This window comes from Tachypleus tridentatus, unplaced genomic scaffold, assembly GCF_004210375.1.
Source record: "Tachypleus tridentatus isolate NWPU-2018 unplaced genomic scaffold, ASM421037v1 Hic_cluster_2, whole genome shotgun sequence".
NCBI lineage: Eukaryota > Metazoa > Arthropoda > Merostomata > Xiphosura > Limulidae > Tachypleus > Tachypleus tridentatus.
In genome coordinates, this window is record NW_027467782.1 from 56,107,893 (window position 1) to 56,134,431 (window position 26,539).

Genomic DNA, 26,539 nt, shown 5'->3' on the forward strand with positions numbered 1-26,539 from the left:
TATCAAAACCATTCGCTCGGTTATTATAAACGCCCATAACATTCTAATTAACAAAAACATTTACAAGTAAACTAAAGCAAACAGTTGGAATAACACTCTAATTACTAATTAACAAAAATATCTAGAAGTAGATAATAGCAAACAGTTCACTCTAATTACTAATTAACCAAAACATCTACAAGTAAACAAAAGCCAACAGTTCGAATGACATTCTAATTGACAAAAATATCTAGAAGTAGATAATAATTAACAGTTCACTCTAATTGCTAATTAACAAAAACATCTACAAGTAGGTAATAGCAAATAGTTCGTTTAATACTCTAATTACTAATTGACAAGAGGGAAGGCAGCTAGTCATCACCACCCACCGTCAACTCTTGGGCTACTCTTTTACCAACGAACAGTGGGATTGACCGTCACATTATAACGCCCCCACGGCTGAAAGGGCGAGCATGATTGGTGTGACAGGGATTCGAACCCGCCACCCTCGGATAACGAGTCGAGTGCCTTAACCACCTGGCCAGGCCGGGCCGTTAGTGAACCCAGTGATTCAATTACTGGAGAAAACATGGCTGTGAATAACTTATGCATTTTTGAAACGTACAACTGTTTCTCATGTGTAACTGATGGTTCGCATAACATTCTGATTTAGAAAAACATCTACAACTAGTTCGCACATCATTTCGGTTAACAAACACACCTACCAGTAGAAATAAACAAACAAACACTTATTAACCTTCTTGAAGGGCTGGTCAACAATACATTGTAAAGTTCACACGTTCTTAAGGTTCATTTAATTCATTAGCCCTCATTACGGTGTGGTCCGGAATGGCCAGGTGGTTAAGGCACTCGACTCATACTCTAATGATCGCGGGTTCGAATCCCCGTCACATCAAACATGCTCACCCTTTCAGCCGTGGGGCGTTATATGTTACGGTCAATCCTATTATTCATTGGTAAAAGTGTAGCCCAAGAGTTGGCGGTGCATTGTGATGACTAGATGCCTTCCCTGTATTCTTACACTGATAAATTAGGGACGGCTGGCGCAGATAGCCCTCGAGTAACTTTGCGCGAAATTAAAAACAAACCAAAACAAGTCTTTACGATGTATACTCTTAAATGGAAGGCTCGATTGGGACTTCAAATTCTTAGCTTGGCAGAAGTACAAGTCGGGAAATTCAGACTAAACTAATCCATCACAGAAAAATAGAATGGTGAACTGACCCCGCCTTTTTACCCATTATTTCCAACCTAAAATGTACACCCATTCGCTTGTGTTTCAAAGTGAAATCAGAAAATTTCTAGCTAGTAAACCTCACGGCCACGTGAGGTTTGTTCTTTCACGGCATCAAATACTGAAATCATTAGGAAAATATCATAATGTAGCATACCCAGAGTAAAAAAAAAAAAAAACTTTTGCATTCGATCTTTTTTGTTTCTTTCTTTATGAAATATGTTAAAAGTTGAGAAAAAAAATAATCCAAAAGCTGGTTGAACAATAGAAGTAACAGACGTGTTGTCTTAGAATAGCTTGTTTAAGGCTTAGTATGTATCGACAAAATAAATATTTACAAAGCGAAATGGTTTAACCCTCGTACTCACCTGACCTATTTTATTGACAGACTGTATAAACCCCCAGCGGCTTAACGTTAAATCTCTAGGCCTACATCGCTAAATATTGGGTTTCGATACACGTGGAGGGCAAAGCACTGATAACTCATCGAATAACTCTGGGCTTAACAGTAACCAACTAAGTTACTTCTGTAACGTGTTTAGTGCAACTTAGTAAGGTCTCGAGAATACCAGAAAATTCTGCTAGAAAATATAGTTCGATAACACAAAAACAAATAGGCAAAGTTTGAATAAAACTAATCAAACAGAGGTAGATTTTTTTTTGCAAAAACCTGATGACTTGCATGAGATTTTACCCGATTGTTGAAGCGATATGAAATGACATGGCCAGGTGGGTTAAGGCGTTCAACTCGTAATCCGAGGGTCGCGGGTTCGAATCCCGGTCGCACCAAACATGCTCGTCTTTTCAGCCGTGGAGGCATTATAATGTGACGGCCAATCCCACTATTCGTTGGTAAAAGAGTAGCTCACGAATTGGCGGTGGGTGGTGATGACTAGCTGCCTTCCCTCTAGTCTTACACCGCTCAATTTGAGACGGCTAGCGCAGATAGCCCTCGAGTAGCTTTGCGCGATATTCAAAAACAAACAAACAAACATCGAGTCGTGCACCTCACTTGTCTGAGTTCGCTAATTTGTCATTATACAATCGAGTTGTGTCCCCAACGTGTCTCAGTTCCCTAATTTGTGATTATATAATCGAGTCGTATCACTCAGGTTTTGTGTCACTTTTCACATAAGACAAGAAATAAACTAAGTTGAAAATACGTTTTTAAAGCTCTCTTTTGACAAAATTACTAAAGTTATTGAACTGTGACAAACTTACATAATTTTTTATTAGTAAATGATCAGCCTATTGGCTCGTGTTAAATACATTAGCCACTGACCTTTCTCATTTTCTAGACGATTCTTGATATTAAAAGTACAAACGACGCTAGTAGAATTAATAATAAATAATAATAATAATAACCTATACGTACATACAAATATTTATTACGTAGATACATAAAACTGTCAAGGGGGTAGGGTGTTAAAATGAAACGACCACCCCTGTATATCACAATCATAATACAAGACCAAGTCATTTCCCAGAAAGGGACCGAAGGCATCTCGGAGCGAACGACCATATTAACCAGTCGTATCTTACGGTGTTATGTCTTTCACCCAGTTACACTATAATAAAATGACGTCACATTACAGACGTTTTGAACTTGCAATTTCTTCTGTCAGTGAAACATTGTGATTTACGGGGAAAGTTATGCACTCTGAGGCTGTAACTTCAAAAGCAAGAAATAAAAATTATTTGTTGCCTATAATTTTGCCTAGATTTACTCTTGAAATAAAGCACTTTCGGTAAACCCGCGAAAACACATCTGGTATCCATGTATATTACATAAAACTGTCAACAAGGAAAATGAGTTAAACTTTTTCTCGTCACTAATACGGCCATCTCTGTATAACATCAATCACGAGGCTCCCATGAGACGAAAATACGTCATCTTAAATACACGTATTTCCGACGAGTTAAACACTGAGTTACGTTGTGGTTCACAAATGTTTTATTCACATGTTTTCGTATGTTTATAATCAGCTGGTTATGTTGCTATTTAAAGAAAAAAATTAGTTATTTTGTTTATTTATATACTATTATATCAAATAGCGTTAATTTAGTTTTTAGCCGCGGCATAACGGCTGAAAGAATGGTTCTTTGCTTGTTTTGTTTTTTCAAGTACAAACTTTTAGATCATAGCTCACTTACCTCTTGACCGATTTGAGATCTAATTACAGTAACGCACTCCGGAGAGTAGGCCATTTGAATTGATGTATTTGACCCAGCCCAAGGTCTCGTAGATTAATTTACTCTAATTCTGTTTAAGAGAATTTCAAGTGCCGCGGCTATTGAGGATTCCCTCTTGTTTAGTTTTTTTGATACTTTCATTTTTTGGATTTGCTTTTGTAATGCTTAATGACACAATATTTTATTGGTTTCCTTTGTTTCCCACTCCCCTGAAAGCTTTCATTCTATTACTTTATATTTTCATTGTTTTTTCATATTGTTTGTTTGTATACTTAAACTGCCTCTAGTTACATGACACTGAATAATTAATTTATTTATTTATTTGTTCCAAGTTGAAATACTTTTAGGTTTTTATAACTGTTCAGTTTAAGTAATATACTGTTCACTTGAATGGTTTTCCTTTCAATCCTACGTGGTTTACGCCACGTTAAATTAAAGTTTGCAACTGTTTCTATAAACATCGTCTTCCAGTACTTTGTCTTTTTCTATTCGTACCTCAAATAATCTGTACAATACTATAATTACGCGTTGTATGCTAATGTTAATTCTATTTGCTGTACCTTCGAATTACGTCGAGCCACACAAGTTCTTTTAGGTTTCGTTTCCTGCTGTCTGAACACGTCAGTTTCTTGTTGACTGTGTTTGCTCAGCTGAAGGTTTTTCACTGGTTTCTTTTTCGGCGAAACAAGAACGCAATAAAGACAGAAAACGTCTTTTCCGTCTGGAGGAAATCGGTTTAATAAATAGAGAGAAAGAAGAACAGTGACAGCAAAAGATGAATTAAAGAGATAGTAAGAACCCGAAATATGAAGGTAATTTTTTAAATATAAAGCTGCACCATAGTCGGGCCTAACGAATTCAGAATACCTCCTGTACAATGATATACTGTTTAAAATTAATAGCCCAGCTTAGGAAGAAATCACGAGGAGGGTGAGGTTAACTCTAATATTTCAATATTTCACCTCATTGTCTGTTGTTAACCGCAGAGTCACACGATGAGCTATTTATGCTTTGCTTATCGTAGGTATCGAAACTTACTTTTTAGGGTTATTAATTCTCAGATTTACCGTTGAGCCACCGGCAGGAGGGGTGGCCATTATGTTTCAGTTTGTTTGTTCTTGAATTTCACGGGAAGGTGCACGAGGGCTGTCTGCTCCAGCTGTCTCTAATTTTGCATTGTAAGACTAGAGGGAAGGCAGCTAGTCATCACCACCCACCGCCAACTCTTGACTACTGTTTTACCAACGAATAGTGGGATTTACTGTCACATTATAACGCCGTCGCGGCTGAAAGGGCGAGCATGTTTGGTGTGACGGGATTCAAACCTCGGATTGCGAGTCGATCGCCCTAACCACATATCTATGCCGGAATAACACGTTGCAGAAAGTACAAAAATTAAACATATATTTATCTTAAACTCGTGTCAATAATAGCTTGCAAACACCTTCAAACTCGTGTCAATAACAACTTGCACACACCTTCAAACTCGTGTCAATAACAACTTGCACACACCTTCAAACTCGTATCAATAACAACTTGCACATACCTTCAAACTCGCGTCAATAATAACTTGCACACACCTTCAAACTCGTGTCAATAACAACTTGCACACACCTTCAAACTCGTGTCAATAACAACTTGCACACACCTTCAAACTCGTATCAATAATAACTTGTACACACCTTCAAACTCGTATCAATAATAACTTGTACACACCTTCAAACTCGTGTCAATAACAACTTGCACACACCTTCAAACTCGTATCAATAACAACTTGTACATACCTTCAAACTCGCGTCAATAATAACTTGTACACACCTTCAAACTCGTGGTCAATAACAACTTGCACACACCTTCAAACTTGTGTCAATAATAACTTGTACACACCTTCAAACTCGTGTCAATAATAACTTGCACACACCTTCAAACTCGTGTCAATAACAACTTGCACACACCTTCAAACTCGTGTCAATAACAACTTGTACACACCTTCAAACTCGTGTCAATAATAACTTGTACACACCTTCAAACTCGTGTCAATAACAACTTGCACACACCTTCAAACTCGTGTCAATAATAACTTGCACACACCTTCAAACTCGCGTCAATAATAACTTGCACACACCTTCAAACTCGTGTCAATAACAACTTGTACACACCTTCAAACTCGTGTCAATAATAACTTGCACACACCTTCAAACTCGTGTGTCAATAACAACTTGTACACACCTTCAAACTCGTATCAATAACAACTTGCACACACCTTCAAACTTCGTGTCAATAACAACTTGTACACACCTTCAAACTCGTGTCAATAACAACTTGTACACACCTTCAAACTCGTGTCAATAACAACTTGTACACACCTTCAAACTTCGTGTCAATAATAACTTGTAACACACCTTCAAACTGCGTCATTAATAACTTGTACACACCTTCAAACTCGTGTCATTAATAACTTGTACACACCTTCAAACTCGTGTCAATAATAACTTGTAATACACCTTCAAACTCGTGTCAATAACAACTTGTACACACCTTCAAACTTCGTGTCAATAATAACTTGTACACACCTTCAAACTCGTGTCAATAACAACTTGTAACACACCTTCAAACTCGTGTCAATAACAACTTGCACACACCTTCAAACTCGCGTCAATAATAACTTGTACACACCTTCAAACTCGTGTCAATAACAACTTGCACACACCTTCAAACTCGTGTCAATAACAACTTGCACACACCTTCAAACTCGTGTCAATAATAACTTGCACACACCTTCAAACTCGTGTCAATAACAACTTGTAACACACCTTCAAACTCGTGTCAATAATAACTTGCACACACCTTCAAACTCGTGTCATTAATAACTTGCACACACCTTCAAACTTCGTGTCAATAATAACTTGTACACACCTTCAAACTCGTGTCAATAATAACTTGTACACACCTTCAAACTCGTGTCAATAACAACTTGTACACACCTTCAAACTCGCGTCAATAATAACTTGCACACACCTTCAAACTCTCGTGTCAATAATAACTTGTAACACACCTTCAAACTTCGTGTCAATAATAACTTGCACACACCTTCAAACTCGTGTCAATAACAACTTGCACACACCTTCAAACTCGTGTCAATAATAACTTGCACACACCTTCAAACTCGTGTCAATAACAACTTGCACACACCTTCAAACTCGTGTCAATAACAACTTTGCACACACCTTCAAACTCGCGTCAATAATAACTTGCACACACCTTCAAACTCGTGTCAATAACAACTTGTACACACACCTTCAAACTCGTGTCAATAATAACTTGCACACACCTTCAAACTCGTGTCAACAATAACTTGCACACACCTTCAAACTCGCGTCAATAATAACTTGCACACACCTTCAAACTCGTGTCAATAATAACTTGCACACACCTTCAAACTCGTGTCAATAACAACTTGCACACACCTTCAAACTCGTGTCAATAACAACTTGCACACACCTTCAAACTCGTGTCAATAATAACTTGCACACACCTTCAAACTCGTGTCAATAACAACTTGCACACACCTTCAAACTCGTGTCAATAACAACTTGCACACACCTTCAAACTCGCGTCAATAATAACTTGCACACACCTTCAAACTCGTGTCAATAACAACTTGCACACACCTTCAAACTCGTGTCAATAATAACTTGCACACACCTTCAAACTCGTGTCAATAATAACTTGCACACACCTTCAAACTCGTGTCAATAAAGTGAAGAGAAATTATCTTCACGATTTCTGTGAGTCAAATTCAGGTTTTTACTTGAGAATGCCGCTAAACGTTCTATTAAGAATACGAAGTATTATGCAGTTTTTATACACAAAAAACTGACTTTACAACTTGTGTTTCTAGCACAAAACAAAAGATCTTCTCCAGCTAAGCCTGACAGCTGAGATAACCAGTAGATATATTGTTTAACGGTTTTCCTAACATGAATAATGTATACCAATTACATCGTTTGTGGACATTACTTATTACGATGTTGTATGAAACAGTGTATGTTAACTAATGTATGAAATATTAATAAAAAATTATATTACAATTTCTTTCACATTTGGCTTGGCATTGGCAGATGGTTGAGGCACTCCACTCGTCACCCAAGGGTCGTGGGTTCGAATCACCCTTACACCAAACATGTTCGCCCTTTCAAGCGTGAGGGCGTTATATTTAACGGTCAATCCCACTATTCGTTGATAAAAAACTAGCCCAAGAGTTGGCGGTGGGTGGTGATGACTAGCTGCCTTCCCTCTAGTCTAGTCTTACACTGCTAAAATAGGGACGGCTAGCGCAGATAGCCCTCGTGTAGCTATGCGCGAAATTCACGAAACAATCTTTTAGATTCACGTGTACGAACGTTTTAAGGAAAGATGCAAATATCAGTCTGTGGATATTCGGAATCTCATAATTTTCAACTGGCTCAACATGGATACCTGTACCTGAATTAAAAGTTTATAATACATTTGTTAACTTGTTTGTTTATTGAATTTCGCACGAAGATACTCGAGGGCTATCTGTGCTAGCCGTCACTAATTTAGGAGTGTAAGACTAGAGGGAAGGCAGCTAGTCATCATCACCCCACCGCCAACTCTTGGGCTACTCTTTTACCAACAAATATTGGGATTGACCGTAAAATTACAACGCCCCAACGGCTGAAAGGGCGAGCATGTTCGGCGCGACGGGGATGCGAACCCGCGACCCTCAAATTACGAGTCGCACGCCTTAACACGCTTGACCATGCCGGATCCCATTTGTTAATTATATTACTTGAAAGTTTTTCATGTTTAGGGTTACAAGCTTAATAACAGATATACGACTTCCACAAAATTACCATAAATATTACAATCAATATCGGTGATTGGTGTAGACGACCATTGTTTTGTCTCAAGTCAGATATTGATTGGTTTTACCACATTTGTTTGGACAGTTCTTTATTTGATTTGTTTTGAACTTCGCGACAAGCTACACGAGGGCTATATGCGCTAGCCGTCCCTATTTTAGCAGTGTAAGACTAGAGTCATCACCACACAACGCCAATTCTTGGACTTCTCTTTTCCCAACGAATAGTGGGATTGACAGTAAAATTATAACGCCCCCACGTCTGAAAGGGCGAGCAGTTCTTTATAATAAATTTTGTAACAGGCAGAAACATACCACGACTCGGTATGATAAAGTATATAGACCTCACAGATACGGGAGGGAGGTCTGTAATTCAAGGATCAAACAATAAATCTTAGTCCTGTAAACTCCTCACACTTTACTTCGGATGATTTCAACTGATTTATATGCTTGAAGATACGAGCTAACGATACGAGAAAACAGCTCTTTCGGTGAGAACAAACTCTTTCATAAAATGACATTCCGTGAAAGGAAAATCATTGCACCGATTGGCTCCGTGGTTTAGTCTGCTCTCTTCGTTGGATAGAAATCTGCAGCTTATATCTGACCTAAACCAGCGAAGTTCTTTCTTTCTTCTATGGGTCTTTTACGTTCAGCTGAGCATACCAATCGGCCTTTCTTACAGTAACTGCGCAATCCTCTAACGATGAAAGAACTGACAAGTATCAAGGTATCACAGAGAAATCCAAGTGGGATTATGACATCAGTGAAATCTATGCACAGATATTGTTTTCAAATTTATGTAGTTTTGTGCTGACACAAAGCCAGTGTTCACTCTTTCTCTTTATTACGCTAGAAACGTGCTTTTGTTTGCCAGTAATGTTTCGTAGAATTTTATATTTGAATGAAAGGACACAGCAAGCTGTCGACCCCTAGTGGAATTGATAGGAAAACTGGAAATGAGTGTCAGTTTCACTCAATAGTCTGGCTGTGAGGTGAAGCTCACCTGCTAATGTCGCTCGAGCGATTTAAATAGATTTGAAAGATTTGATTAATTTGTTAGTTCCACAAAGAACTATTTGTGTTGTACTCACCACTTGTATTTAAATCAGGTTTTAGTGTTACAAGCCTTCATGTCCACCGCTGTGCCACTAGAGAGGTCCGTTTGAGAGATTCAAATTTAGAATAAATACACGGTATTAACTTTCAAACTTTACAAAAATATTCTTCCCTAGTGCTAAACGTTCACAACAATTCTTTAATCTGATGTTTAAACTTTTCAAAAATAATGTTATCTGATGTTAAAACATTACAATGTGCATAACTGGTGCTACTGTTATTTATTATTTATTATTATTATTAACGTAAAACGTTAATACCCTTTAAGGTTTAAGCACAACGTACTTAACAAGTAAAATGTTGTAAATATATTCCATAATTGTTTGACTTTCCAAGACATGAGAGGGTGCGAGCGTACCTAACGTTACCTTCGAGAATATTCTTACACCAAATTTCGTGGGTTGCATTTTTCAAGTTTCTATGTGTTTGTCTTATTGCAAAGCCACATCAGGTTTTAAAGTTAATACCGTGTATTTATTCTAAATTGGAATCTCTCAAATGGACCCCTCTAGTGGCACAGCGATGGACATGAAGGCTAATAACAGTAAAACATGATTTAAATACAAGAGCTGAGCCCACCGAGGGGAATCGAACCGTTGACATTAGCGTTGTAAATCCGGAGACAGACCGCTGTACTAGCGGAGGATTTGGAGTTTCTACATAGAACATATTTGGATACACTTCTTACTGGATTCTTGAGATGCCTCTGGTGAAACGACTTGCCACTAGGGGTCACTGTAAAGACTTAAATGTGACCAAGGAATACTGTCTCCGTTTGATGACAGACTTCCGTTCCATCAGACAGTGGAGCATAAAAAACCAGGAAAAGAAAAGAGAAATTCTTACTGTTAGATTACCCATGACTAATTCGATAATACAAAGATCCTTTGTATTAAAAAACTATCTGAAGAATCCACTTTTTTGTTTCCTTGTCCCATTCGTCGTAACCTGCAATACAAAAAGACTCAGTAAAATCACTTTAAAAAGCAATTCATAATCCTTGGTTTAAGCCTTCCATTGAGCAGCGGTTTAGCGGTGCTTACTGGCTCTGTTTTTTTGTACTACATGTCACAGCGGGTAGTCGACAAATATCACAAAAACAGACTTTCTTCTATCATCATTCTGTACATTCAGTCTACTTGATGAACCACAAATCCATGAAGACACAGCAATATTGTTATTTATATATATATATATACAGAGATATGTTGAGACTTCAAGTTGGTTCAGCGCCCGGGTTAGAAAATGACGTTTACAAGTGACGTCTAACCGGCTCCAGAGACCATCTAGTAGAGGATATAATTCTGAACATACTATTAAAAATCACGCCCACCAATTCTGCTTTCAACGAATTATCAGTAAAGTCGACTCACAAAAAAGTAATATGTTTAGCTTTGAACTATGAACAGTGAGAAGGATCATTTCACTTTGATAAATAGGTAGATTCGAGAATCAAATACATCAGTCTTTCAGTAAAATCTGTGTCTCCATATCTACACAGCTGAAAAGTTTTGGTTCTGAATTATGTGCAAAGCTACACGAGGGCTATCTGCGCTAGCCGTCTCTAATTTAGCAGTGTATGACTAGAGGGAAGGCAACTAGTCATCACCACCCAGCGCCAACTCTTGGACTACTATTTTACCAGTTAATAGTGGAATTGACCGTAACATTATAATGCCCCCACGGCTGAAGAGGTGTGCATGTTTAATGTGACGGGGATCCGAACCGGACCACCTCACATTACGAGTAGAGCGTCTTAACCACCTGGCCATGCCGAGCTTCAGTAGAAAAGCTGAACTCACTTCAGTCAGTCCACACTGTTCTCTTTAATGTGCCCAGATGTTAAAGTCACTTCAATGTCATTTCAGAGGATTCTCTAAGAGTTCTTATATTCAGAGTAAATAAGTCATACACGGTACATCATTTGTTTTGAGCCTTACATTAGCTTCCATCTTTAACGTTATATCGTACCTGTCAAAAGGATATGTTTTCAATCATTCTTCTTATCAGTTCTAACCAATAAACTCAAGACCATGATTCAGATTTTAATGATAAACCTGACTGGTTATCAGTACCTGGTATAGTAGGTAATGATAAACCTGACTGGTTATCAGTACCTGGTATAGTATGTAATGATAAACCTGACTGGTTATCAGTACCTGGTAGAGTATGTAATGATAAACCTGGCTGATTATCAGTACCTGGTAGAGTATGTAATGATAAACATTACTGGTTATCAGTACCTCGTATGGTATGTAATGATAAACCTGACTGGTTATCAGTACCTGGTATAGTATGTAATGATAAACCTGACAGATTATCAGTACCTGGTATAGTAGGTAATGATAAACCTGACTGGTTATCAGTACCTGGTATAGTATGTAATGATAAACCTGACTGGTTATCAGTACCTGGAATAGTATGTAATGATAAACCTGACTGGTTATCAGTACCTGGTATAGTATGTAATGATAAACCTGACTGGTTATCAGTACCTGGTATAGTATGTAATGATAAACCTGACGGGTTATCAGTACCTGGTATAGTATGTAATGATAAACCTGACGGGTTATCAGTACCTGGTATAGTATGTAATGATAAAACTGACTGATTATCAGTACCTGGTATAGTATGTAATGATAAACCTGACTGATTATCAGTACCTGGTATAGTATGTAATGATAAACCTGACTGGTTATCAGTACCTGGTATAGTATGTAATGATAAACCTGACTGGTTATCAGTACCTGGTATAGTATGTAATGATAAACCTGACGGGTTATCAGTACCTGGTATAGTATGTAATGATAAAACTGACTGATTATCAGTACCTGGTATAGTATGTAATGATAAACCTGACTGATTATCAGTACCTGGTATAGTATGTAATGATAAACCTGACTGGTTATCAGTACCTGGTATAGTATGTAATGATAAAACTGACTGGTTATCAGTACCTGGTATAGTATGTAATGATAAATCTTACTGGTTATCAAAACCTGGTATAATATTTAATGGTAAACATTACTGGTTATCAAAATCTGGTATAATATTTAATGGTACACATTACTGGTTATTAATAGCTCGTATAATGTTTAATGATAAAACTGACTGGTTATCAGTACCTGGTATAGTATGTAATGATAAAACTGACTGGTTATCAGTACCTGGTATAGTATGTAATGATAAATCTTACTGGTTATCAAAACCTGGTATAATATTTAATGGTAAACATCACTGGTTATTAATAACTTGTATAATGTTTAATGATAAAACTGACTGGTTATCAGTACCTGGTATAGTATGTAATGATAAATCTTACTGGTTATCAGTACCTGGTATAGTATGTAATGATAAACCTGACTGGTTATCAGTACCTGGTATAGTATGTAATGATAAAACTGACTGGTTATCAGTACCTGGTATAGTATGTAATGATAAATCTTACTGGTTATCAAAACCTGGTATAATATTTAATGGTAAACATTACTGGTTATCAAAATCTGGTATAATATTTAATGGTACACATTACTGGTTATTAATAGCTCGTATAATGTTTAATGATAAACTGACTGGTTATCAGTACCTGGTATAGTATGTAATGATAAAACTGACTGGTTATCAGTACCTGGTATAGTATGTAATGATAAATCTTACTGGTTATCAAAACCTGGTATAATATTTAATGGTAAACATCACTGGTTATTAATAACTTGTATAATTTTTAATGATAAACCTGACGGGTTATCAGTACCTGGTATAGTATGTAATGATAAAACTGACTGATTATCAGTACCTGGTATAGTATGTAATGATAAACCTGACTGATTATCAGTACCTGGTATAGTATGTAATGATAAACCTGACTGGTTATCAGTACCTGGTATAGTATGTAATGATAAAACTGACTGGTTATCAGTACCTGGTATAGTATGTAATGATAAATCTTACTGGTTATCAAAACCTGGTATAATATTTAATGGTAAACATTACTGGTTATCAAAATCTGGTATAATATTTAATGGTACACATTACTGGTTATTAATAGCTCGTATAATGTTTAATGATAAAACTGACTGGTTATCAGTACCTGGTATAGTATGTAATGATAAAACTGACTGGTTATCAGTACCTGGTATAGTATGTAATGATAAATCTTACTGGTTATCAAAACCTGGTATAATATTTAATGGTAAACATCACTGGTTATTAATAACTTGTATAATGTTTAATGATAAAACTGACTGGTTATCAGTACCTGGTATAGTATGTAATGATAAATCTTACTGGTTATCAGTACCTGGTATAGTATGTAATGATAAACCTGACTGGTTATCAGTACCTGGTATAGTATGTAATGATAAAACTGACTGGTTATCAGTACCTGGTATAGTATGTAATGATAAATCTTACTGGTTATCAAAACCTGGTATAATATTTAATGGTAAACATTACTGGTTATCAAAATCTGGTATAATATTTAATGGTACACATTACTGGTTATTAATAGCTCGTATAATGTTTAATGATAAAACTGACTGGTTATCAGTACCTGGTATAGTATGTAATGATAAAACTGACTGGTTATCAGTACCTGGTATAGTATGTAATGATAAATCTTACTGGTTATCAAAACCTGGTATAATATTTAATGGTAAACATCACTGGTTATTAATAACTTGTATAATTTTTAATGATAAAACTGACTGGTTATCAGTACCTGGTATAGTATGTAATGATAAATCTTACTGGTTATCAGTACCTGGTATAGTATGTAATGATAAATCTTACTGGTTATCAGTACCTGGTATAGTATGTAATGATAAATCTTACCGGTTATCAGTACCTGGTATAGTATGTAATGATAAACCTGACTGGTTATCAGTACCTGGTATAGTATGTAATGATAAACCTGACTGGTTATCAGTACCTGGTATAGTATGTAATGATAAACCTGACTGGTTATCAGTACCTGGTATAGTATGTAATGATAAATCTTACTGGTTATCAGTACCTGGTATAGTATGTAATGATAAATCTTACTGGTTATCAGTACCTGGTATAGTATGTAATGTATAATGTTTAATGATAAAACTGACTGGTTATCAGTATTTTGTAATAATAAACAGCTTGTGAACACACATACATATATATATACACACGTATGTAAACACACCTTCTGTTGTGGACCAGTAATCATGTTTAAACATGTGATGATAAAACTGACATTTCCTTATACCATTAAACGAACGTGATCCTCGAGGTCATTCTATTTGTGAATTAATTAGGGAGTACATGATTAATTAATTAGTAATAATAATCTCAATTAAATTAATTAATTGTTGCTTCAATATGGCAGCTCGGAATTGAAATCGATCTATTCATTTGTGGATGACACTACTGTTTTAAACTAATTTTCACGATAAAATAATCACTCACCTCTTTATTCATAAAATTAGGAAAACATTCATGGAACAAGAATATCTATTTATCCGATTACTACTCTCTCAAAAGGTAGACCCTTTCAAGAGGAAACTTTATAAGTTGACGTCACTTATTCATGAATTTAAATAATTCCATATCAAAATGTTTTCATTTTAAATTGAACACAAAGGTTTGATTAAATAAAGAAGATACTCAAAATATAGCATTTGACAATTATCGTCAAACAATGCGACGCGAGTGACCCCTGACAGCGAAGTCTTATTGATACTAACTTAGTTATACATTCATTCCTATTGGTCAACAACTCCTTCTAGCGTTAATTACTTGTATTGTATCAAATACTATTCAATACTCTTACTTGGCAGTAAGCCACGTCAAGCATGACCTTTTGTTTCACTCTTATATCCATAAATACATTTCGATCGAGTCACGTGTTTCATTTAAAACAGGAGTGACGGCAAAAACAATTCCATCTTAGCCACGTGAGACGCTTTTAAATCATCTGTAGAAGCTGTTTTCTGTTACATTAAACTGAGCTTCATTTTACAAAGCTGGAGTTTGTTATCAACTCCCTTTACGAATCTTAAATTCTTCAACCATATCTCCTAACTCTTCCTTTCAAAAAAGAAAACAGTCTCAAAGATTCCAACCTCTTCTCTCTCCCAAGTATCACTTTAGTAACCTTCTTCTGAACCTTTTACAATCACTCAATGTCCTTCCTAAGGTAAGAATCCCAAAACTGAACATAATATTCCAAATGTGGCCTAACCAATGACCTACGTAATGAAATTATATTCTCCTTGGACTTGTATTCAATATTTTTGTAGATATAATCTAAAATCATTCCTTCCTTACCACTTACATCAGTACACTACTTGGATGGCTTTAGAGACTGATTGACTATTACACACCAAATCACTTGACTTTCATGACACTGTTAAGGTCATTTCTATCCAAATTATGATTACCCACATGAAGTATCTTACATTTATTACAATTAAAACCTATCGGCCATTTATTTGCCGAACTCTTTAAAAGATTTAAATCGTTTTGTAAATCAGTAACATCCTCTTCACAGCCGGCAACACCCGAGATCTTGACGTCATCAATAGATATAAGTAAGTCATTGGTCATTCCTACATATATATCATTGATGTAACTTAAAAACAGCAATGGACCAAAGACTGAGTCCTGAGGTACCCCACTTGTTACATTACAATAGTTTGACTGAACTCCATTCATAACAATGTTCTGCTTTCTTCAATCAGGCCAATCTTCTATCCGTTCCTTCAGCTTATTTCCCACACCTGTAGAGATAAGTTTTCACAAGCATTTGATTTCACACTTTGTCAAATGCTTTCTGAAACTTCGGACCCACCAAATCTACACCTTTACCCTTATCTACATATCTAGTAACATTTTCAAAGATTGTCAATAGATTTATTAGGCAAGTTTTTGCTTTAGTGAAACCACGTTGATTAACCAATAACATCCTAAACTTCGTTAAATGACTTTGCAAAGCAACTTTTAACAGACGTTCCGAAAATTTTCCCCACGACTAATGGGTCTATAATTACAGGGACAATTTCATCACAGTTACATTAGACAATTTCCAGTCCTCTGCTCACTGTATGGATATTTGAAACATTTGCTTCTGATTTTATTAGTTTTAACCTCCCAAGAGAATTACCTTTCTTTAAACTTCCAAATTGTTTTTTTAAACAAACTCAGAATTAATGCAATCAACTTGTTCGATCTTGAAGCAACATTTTATGTTTGTTGGTGTTCTGAAGCCATGTTGTTCGTGTTCTGATGTGTGAAACTTGTGACTTCAAACTTAAATTTCTGTAAATGAATTTTGTTTGTTTGTTTTGGAATTTCGCACAAAGCTACTCGAGGGCTATCTGTGCTAGCCGTCCCTAATTTAGCAGTGTAAGACTAGAGGGAAGGCAGCTAGTCATCACCACCCACCGCCAACTCTTGGGCTACTCTTTACCAACGAATAGTGGGATTGATCGTCACATTATAACGCCCCCACGGCTGGGAGGGCGAGCATGTTTTGGCGCGACCCTCAGATTGCGAAGTGCACGCCTTAACGCGCTAGGCCATGCCAGGCCCCCTGTAAATGAAAACAACAACGTTGTTTTGGTTTCACAATAAATACCAAATAAAATATAAAATATATTTTATTGTATAAATCAAAACAAGTTGTCCTTTTTAATTGTATTTATATATTTTACTGCTAAATTTCTATAGTATAATAAATCTGTTGCTCTTTCCCTCGAGAGGCCTGGTATGGCCAAGCGCGTAAGGCGTGCAACTTGTAATCCGAGGGTCGCGGGTTCGCGCCCGCGTCGCGCTAAACATGCTCGCCCTCCCAGCCGTGGGGGCGTATATAGTGACGGTCAATCCCACTATTCGTTGGTAAAAGAGTAGCCCAAAAGTTGGCGGTGGGTGGTGATGACTAGCTGCCTTCCCTCTAGTCTTACACTGTTAAATTAGGGACGGCTAGCACAGATAGCCCTCGAGTAGCTTTGTGCGAAATTCAAAAACAAAACAAACTTTCCCTCGAATGATTTTATTATACTTTTATTATTTCCTTGAATCTTGGTTATTTTAATAAAATTAAACAAAAACATTAAATATTCAACTTTCAAAAGTATTTGTTTAATTGCAAGTTAATTTTAAAAATATATATACTGTGGCAAAATAGCCATTCTTTATTCTGTGTGATAAAAGCATTTAATCTAAGATAAATGTTATTCGTAGAGGGCGTAGTAACGAAAATTTATTGCTGGAAGATCTGTTTGATACATAGAGAGCGTGATAACTAACTTCTATTGGGAAAAGATAAAGTTTGCTTGTAGGGGTCGTGATGACGAATATTTATTACAAAATAACAAATTTTACTTGAATATATACAAATATTAATCATCAGAAAATTGTTTACTTATAGATGGCGTGATTTCGAATATTTATTGTGAAAAGATAAGGTTTAATTATAATTGTGATATGATGATATGCATTTTAATGTTTTATTAACCGTATCCTCCAATTTAAGACGTAATTGAAAACATTTTTTGCGTTTTTTTTTTCATTTGAGTAGATAAACAATGAATATGAACCTGCATCTCTGTGTTAACATAGAAAATTTAATAGTTTGTTATTTATGCTGTTTTCACGCCATTGGGGAAGAATTCCTTTCACTTCATCTACCCATTGTGTGATGTCTATCACTCAGAAGTGCACGTTGGTCTTTTCATTGAAAAATATTTCAGGGTTACTCACAGTATGTGAAGTTAAACAAATATATTTTCCACTGACAGTCAAGTGATCTCTATAGATAACAACATCTCTTTTGTCTATTTCATTGAAGAAAGACTAGTCACACGTATAGTGCTAGTTACTCTGGATAAGACTGAGTGAATTAGCTAAATTGATAACAAAATCTCAGTAGAATAGTCCAGAATTCATCTTATTATCGGAAATTATCTTATTAAGTATGTAACAAGAATATGGTTTAGAGTGACATAGTTTGAAACGTGATATTACCGAGTTAGGACTAACATTCCAACAAATGCAAATGTCCTTTGTGACCAGTTATTTATATGCCACGACGTCAGTAAACAGAAGTCACAGAAGTGCTTCGAAATGAATATATTTTAAGTTTCCTCTTAGTAGCGAACCTGTTTAGTCACTCTAAGTAGAACTGATCTCACAGAATAGTAACTTAAAAAAGAAAGATAGAAAGCCCGTAAAAAACCCATCAATGCTTTCTCTCAACAAGAAACACAAATTCACACACTTGTGTTCCAACCAGTACAAATATTTGTATAGCTCTAAAAGCGTTTAGAAATTACTATCCCGCAATATAAAATGATTTACTTCCAGATGTAGCGCCCTCTGGAGTCATGAATGTTTAAATCTTATGCCTTTGAAACAAACTTTCGCATCCAATGTTGGTGAATAAAATATAACTTTTAGTAAGTATAGAAGGTCTTTTTTTTTTGCTTACTTCCAACATTTATCTAAGTTTCTCTATAGAGCAATTTCATTTTTTTTATACCCTTATTAGAGTTTGAATGTTACACTCGAGTTGTCTTGTGTCTTCTCGAGTAATAAGATTGTCCATAAATCTGATTACTAAAAGAATGACCATTACAAAACAACTTTCTCCAACCTCTCCCTGATCTATCTTTCTACTTTTATCGGCGAAGCAGAAAGTCCTGGGAACCGACTTTAGTTCAGCGATTTTTTGTTTTATCTTTTGTTTCTTCTAACTGAACCGCTAAGCCTTGCGGGCGCTAGTTTCGTAATGACCAAGGCCTTCTGAGTCCTTTCTGCCTCAGCTCAATGCCACAGAAGTTGAGGCCTTTCAATCGTAAGGATAGTCTCCCTATTCATCATGGATTTTTGTGGTTTTTTTTTTACTTTCGTGGCCGATTTATCTTAGGGCTACTTCTATTCTTATGTATATATTTCTTGTGGCAATTCTGCCATTGAAGCACTAAACGTATTTTTTTCTTACTTATGTTTCCTACTTCGCTGTTTTCTTTTCTTTTGACCCAAACACGTCACAATCCTCTTATAGCAGACAAACTGGTGTTTTCTTCAGTATTTGTTTGTACAAACAGCAACGTCTCCCGCTGGTACAGCGGTAAGCCTGCAGGTTTACAACGTTAAAATCAGGGGCTCGATTCCCCTCGTTAGACATAGCAGATAGCCCAATGTGGCTTTGCTATAAGAAAACACACAAACAGCAATATTTTGAGTTGTTATGCCAAAATATATCCACTCTAGTTATCTGTATGTTTAAGGCTTAATTTGTTTAATGAAACTGATAACAATTGAGCATTGTAATAAGTTCACGACCTTAAAGGTTTTCTATAATGAACTGTCAATATAAACTTACTTATTATTTTTCTGTTTCTTCACATGTTCCATTATTGTCCCCTATCGGTGGTCGAAAGAGTTAAGTGCCTGATTCTAGAACTGTCAGTTAAACGGTGTCTATTTACTTAGATTTTCAATCTTGTTCAATAGACTGGAATCAGTTACAATCTTGATACGAGTTTGAAACAATAGGAAAGTTGTTTTGTTTGTGTGTTTTAAAACTACCTAAAGCGGCTGTGTTTATATAAACAAAGAAGCTTTTCAGAAGACCCGTGTTTGTTGTTTCAACTCCGATTAGACGCCAGGCTTTGAAAAACGCCTTTAGAAATTACCATTAGACAGACGATTCAAATGCAAATGATGAATAAATATATCAAAATTCTATCACTTCGCAAGCACGATCACAACTTTCTTTCATAAACGTAACATTCGCTTGATCAAAAACCAAAAACACCCCCCCCTCACAAAACAAACAAACAATCCAACTCTGCCTCGCTTTGTAAAGAATAAAACCAAGACAAACATCAGCACATTATCCAAGTCCTTATGTTCATCCGGTTTAGTTTTTGCTAAGTTCAAAGCTACTCGAGAGAGTATCTGTATTCTGCTCATTATGGGTATCGAAACCTGAATTTTAGCGTCGCAGGCTTATCGCTGAACCACTGGTCATTTAATCAATAGTTTAACCACATTTCAATATTGTTTGAACTCTCGAAGTTTATAACTCGGGTTATGTTGTTTTTTGCAACTGTGAATACCCAGGTGTTATATACCACTAGAAACTGGCTTTCGATACCCGTGATGGGCAGAACAGAGATAGCCAGTCCTTTGTGTAGTTTTGTGTTTAATGCAAAACAACAACAGCGCAGTTTATTGCGAGGTATAGTTTTATAGTTTGACTTAAAACAAGTAAGACGAGTTGTTAGTGTTACTAATGGATTAATTATCTGGATAATCATTCTCGTATTTATCACGCGTATTATTCGATCAGTGAATTCTCCATTCGTCGTCAGATTAGAATGGTTGTATTCAAGATAACCTGTTCAGGAGATTTAAACTTTAGTAACATTACAAAAACAAAACTTTCTGGTTGTAATCCTTCTTTGTTTTTGAATTTTGCGCAAAGCTACACGAGGTCTATCTGCGCTAGCCGTTTCTAATTTAGCAGTGTAAGACTAGAGGGAATGCAGCTAGTTATCACTATTCACCGCCAACTCTTGGACTACTCCTTTACTAACGAATTGTGGGATTGACTGTCAAATTATAACGCCCCTCACGGCTAAAAGAGCAAGTATGTTTGGTGCAACAGGGATTTCAACCCACGATCTTCAGATTACAAGTTGAATACCCTAACCACCTGGCCTTGTCGGGGCGGTTGTAATACATAAAAATGTCTGATATAACATCTGAATTCACTAGTCGAAACGTTGTAAAAATAACAATACACGTAATAAAGAAAATACAATAGTTCGAATAATTATACTGTTGCTATTACGTTTCTATGTCTGTGGTGGTACTGTGGGACGTTTACAAAAATAGTTTCGAATTAGTTAATTCTAAATAATATAACGAGTTTATGTTCACCTGTGTTGATTTGTTTTGTATTTTCTACAAACTAGCGCATACGTGAAACATGTTACATTGCTTAAAATCAAATGTTACTTAGTATGCAATAGTTCTTCGGTGGTACAGCGGCAAGTCTATGGACTTACAAAGCCAAACTCAGAGGTTTGATTCCTCTCGGTGGACACAGCAGATAGTCCGATGTGGATGGAAAACACCCACACTTACGCAAAATGATTTTTAAATAGTATAAAATGAGATTTGGTAACATACCTTTGAAGTCTTTGGTCAATTTCAACGTGGGCGAGTGTGTGTTGGACGGATAAGAATTGTCACGAGATGAAAAAAATATTGTGAAGCAGTGATGACTGTGGAAGAAAAGAATAGCATATAATAGAGATCTTCAATTTGAACAGTATTACATGCATACTTAAGTTAAAAGAAAGTTTAAAGCCCCTAAATTTGAGGCCGTTCTTAAGTTCGTGTTACTAACCAGAAGTGAGTTTCAGGCCGTTCTTAAGTCCGTGTTACTGACCAGAAGTACGTTTCAGGCCGTTCGTAAGTTCGTATTACTGACAGGAAGTAAGTTTCAGGCCGTCCTTTAGTTCGTGTTACTAACCAGAAGTGAGTTTCAGGCCGTTCTTAAGTTCGTGTTACTGACCAGAAGTAAGTTCCAGGCCGTTCTTAAGTTCGTGTTACTGACCAGAAGTACGTTTCAGGCCGTCATTAAGTTCGTATTACTGACCAGAAGGAAAACAACAACTAACTCTACCGTTGTCAGAAGAGCTTTAAATGGTCACTTTTATAACGTGCTCACAGCTGAAAATGCAAAGCCTGTTTACTTCTCTAACCTTTGACCTTTTGATCGGTCCAAAGAACACCGTGGTTATTTCAGATTTACGTCATCATATGAGCTTCCTTCGACCCGTTTAAGAACATTTAGTGTACGCAATTAAAATGAAAAAAAAAAAGTTTATTTTCGAAATTTCCTCAAAAACTACACACGATAATAACCGCCACAAATTTTGAAACGGAAGCTAAATCCCTTACCTATTTAGGTTATCTCGTATAACAAAAAGGTGGGATCTAACAGTAACTCTTATAACATGTGCGCGATCTCAAAGTGCGGAGGCTGTTATTATAATTTGTAGCAATAGAATGGGGCCCCCCGCTAGTACAGCGGTATGTCTTCGGATTTACGATGCAAAATCAGGGGTTCGATTCCCCTCGGTGGGCTCAGCAGATATCCCGACATGGCTTTGCTATAAGAAAACATAGAAACACACAATAGAAGGGGAAGTTTGAAACGTCAGATTCAATGTCTGGGTACACTAACCAGGTGGTCACAACCGGCCCTAATGAAAAAACCCAACAAAAAACAAGAAAATTATTTGCATTTCTTTAAGTTGTGTTTCGCTCAGGATCTATAAAACAAGATCACATATACATCTATATGTATTTATATTTTCCAATAGAAAAGACTTGACTACTACGCCTTTCCAAGACATGTTTAGAATTATTCGTTTAATGTGGTACTGTGGGCTGAGAGAGCCGTCGGATTTTATAAGGAAAGATAATTAACACGTAATGGATGAAATTACGACGTAAAGAAGGACCAGAGATCCCTAGGGCAGGTTCATAATCAACCTAAACCTAAAACTAGATCCTCTCCGCGCGAATCTCGTTAGCTAAGATCAAAGGGTCGGAAACTAGTTTGTAATTAAGAGATTGGTTAAAACTGCTTGCCACGTGTGAGTAGAAAGATCGATTGTTCTCGCCGCCAAAGTAACCAATGTCCCTCTAGTGGAGAAAAAAGATAATTACTTTTATACTCCAATGATATCTTGTGATTTGTGGGTGAGGTTAAAACAAAATAAAATTCTGTCGAATTATTGAAGTTTCAGCGGCTATGTGAACCCAAACTTCAGTGTTTTCAAAGAGAACTTTACAGAGTCGCATTTCTGTAGTATTGTCCCATAATTAACGTAATGAAAACACAAATAAACTTTGCAATTAATATCACCAGAAGCAATGAATATGGAATGTGATGATAACTAACTACAAACATATGCTAACGATCGGAACATTGTGTTCTCTTCGTTCTATTATCAAGTGTACAAAATACGAAACAAATTTAGAGAGCCCTAAATCGGTGATAGAAAAATTGTTTGTTGGATAGCTAATTTGGAATAGCCTCGTGATTAAGGAGCGCTCGACTTGTAATCTGAAGATCTTGGGTTCGCATCCACATCAGCGAACGTGCTCGCCCTTTCAACCGTAGATGCGTTATAATGTTACAGCCAATCTCATTATTCGTTGAGTAGTCCAAGAGTTGGCGGTGGTGATGTTGACTAATGCCTTCTTTCCTGTCTTATCATTGCAAAATTAGGGACAGCGAGGGCAAACAGTGTGAATTTTGGGGGATTTCAAGGTAAGCCAACTACTTGCCAACGACTTTGCAATGTTTCTTCAACTGTATTTTCAAAATAATTTATTGTTATTATTATTCGGCGCTATTCAATAAACGTAGACCCTATCTCAGGAGTTAACTGTTAAAGCAACAGTTCATGGTTCTCTTCCTGCTGTCCCAGAAACTCACTCTATACTCTGAGGCCGTAACAGCGACACTCAGAAATAGTTATATCGTCATACAAAGTAGCCCAAAATTTGACAGTACGTGTTGGTAACTTACCTCTAGTCTGTCAGTTAAAACACAGGGACTGACAGTCGCGCGCAGCTCGGTTCGTACAAAAACTTTCAAACGAATTCTCGAGGTGAAGTGACATTTATTCACGCAAAAGATTTGATGAGCTAGTCCAGAGACGTATATATATATATATATATATGTATTCCTTTTATGTCCATCCACAATATATCTATCAATCTAATGATACAAATAGGGTTAATAATTATCATTTTCAAAATATTAGACAATTTTTTTTATTTTATAAATAATTACTGACGAACGACAGGATTTCTCACAATAACCTGCATTGTTTTAAATAACCTGCATTGTTTTAAATAACCTGCATTGTTTTATTTGTTAACAGTATAGATTCCCATCTTACTGAAACTGAACAATTTAGTCTGCATATTTTATCTCGACTGATATTATGCTATAAGCTTACTGTTGGAACCACATTTCGTTTGGCTTGAATTTTGCGCAAAGCTACTTGAGAGCTATCTGCGCTAACTGTCCCTAATTTAGTAGTGTAAGACAAAAGGGAAGACAGCTAGCCATTACTACCCACCTCCACATCTTAGGCTACTCTTTTACCAACAAATAGTGGGTTTGATCGTCACATTATAACGCCCCCACGGGTGAAAAGGCGAGCCTGTTTGGTGTGACAAGGATTCAAACCCGCGACCCTCAGTTTATGAGTCGAGTGTTTTAACCACCTGGACATGCCGGGCCAAGTAGATTTGAAGTTAATGTTTGGAAGTGGTTTACATACATATATACAGTCATGTGAGAAAGTTAGGACACTCTACGAAAGCCTGCGTATTTGTGTAACGTTTTGGATACATACATATTTAATATCAATTTCAACAATACTGAGAGATTATAGGAATATAACTAAACAATTAAAACTGAAGAAACGACTTTTCAAGGTCTTCTGTAAATGTAATTATACAAAAATGCATATTCTAACTGAGGAAAAAGTTAGGACACCCTACCCCCTAATAATTAGTGTTATCCCCTTTGGCTGAAATAACTGCAATGAGACGCTTCTTGTAGCTATCTACCAGTCTCTGACATCGGTCTGAAGAAAGTTTGCCCCACTCCTCAATGCAGAATTCTTTCAGCTGTGAGATGTTTGAAGGGTTTCTTTTATGTACAGCCTGTTTCAAGTCACCCCACAGCATCTCAATGGGATTAATATCTGGGCTTTGACTCGGCCATTCCAGGACTCTCCATTTCTTAGTTTTCAGCCAGTCCTTGGTGGATTTACTGGTATGTTTTGGTCATTGTCGTATTGCAGTGTCCAGTTCCGCTTCAACTTTAATTTTCTTACAGATGGACTCACATGTTTCTCAAGCACCCTCTGATATACATTAGAATGCATGGTAAATTCAATTATTGTGAGCTGTCCAGGTCCTGCTGCAGCAAAGCAGCCCCAAACCATGATACTTCCACCTCCATGCTTCACAGTTGGTATGTGGTTCTTTTCCTGGAATGCTGTATTTGGTTTACGCGAAACGTGTCCTCATTTCTGGTGTCCAAAGAACATTATTCCAGAAGTCCTGGTTTTTGTCTACATTCTCTGTGGCAAATTTCAGTCTGGTCTTGAATTATTTCTTAGAGAACAAAGGTTTCCTCCTTGCACACCTCCCATGCAAGTTAAACTTGTGCAGTCTCTTTCTGATTGTAGAGGCATGCACTTTCACATCAACAGTAGCCAGAGCCTGCTGTAGGTCCCGTGATGGCATGTTAGGGTGTTTGGAGACCTCTTTTATATCTGCTTCCGGGGTAAACTTGCTTGGATGTCCAGACCTGGGCATGTTGGTAGTTGTTTTGAAAGCCCTCCACTTGCTGACTATTTTCCGGACAGTAGAATGGGTGATTTCAATATCTTTTGAGATCTTTTTAAAACCCTTACCAGACTCATAAGGTGCTACAATTTTCTTTCTGAAGGCCCCAGACAGCTCTTTTGCTCTCACCATGGTGCTCCCTCTCACTTAAACAGTCAGGAGCACACCAAACTAAATGTCTGAGGTTTAAATAGGTCAAGCCTCATTCAAAATGCTGAGTAACGATCTTCTAATCATGTGCACCTGGTATGATACACCTGTGTTTGAGTTGAGCCATTTTAAGTGGATATAAATGTGGGGGTGTTCTAACTTTTTCCTCAGTTAGAATATGTAGTTTTGTAGAATTACATTTACAGAAGATCTTGGAAAGTCTTTTCTTCAGTTTTAATTGTTTAGTTATATTCCTATAATCTCTAAGTATTGTTAAAATTGAGATTAAATATCTATATATCCAAAAATGTTACAAAACTACACAGGCTTTCATAGGGTATCGTAACTTTTTCACGTGACTGTATATTACTGATATATTTGAAGTTAATGATTGGAAGTCGTTTACATACATATAAATACTACTGATATATTTCGATTTCTTAAAATCTTCACGGCTATTAATAAATAAATGTATGGTTATTTCTAAAATAAGTCTTAAAAACTCAAACATGACATATCGTTGA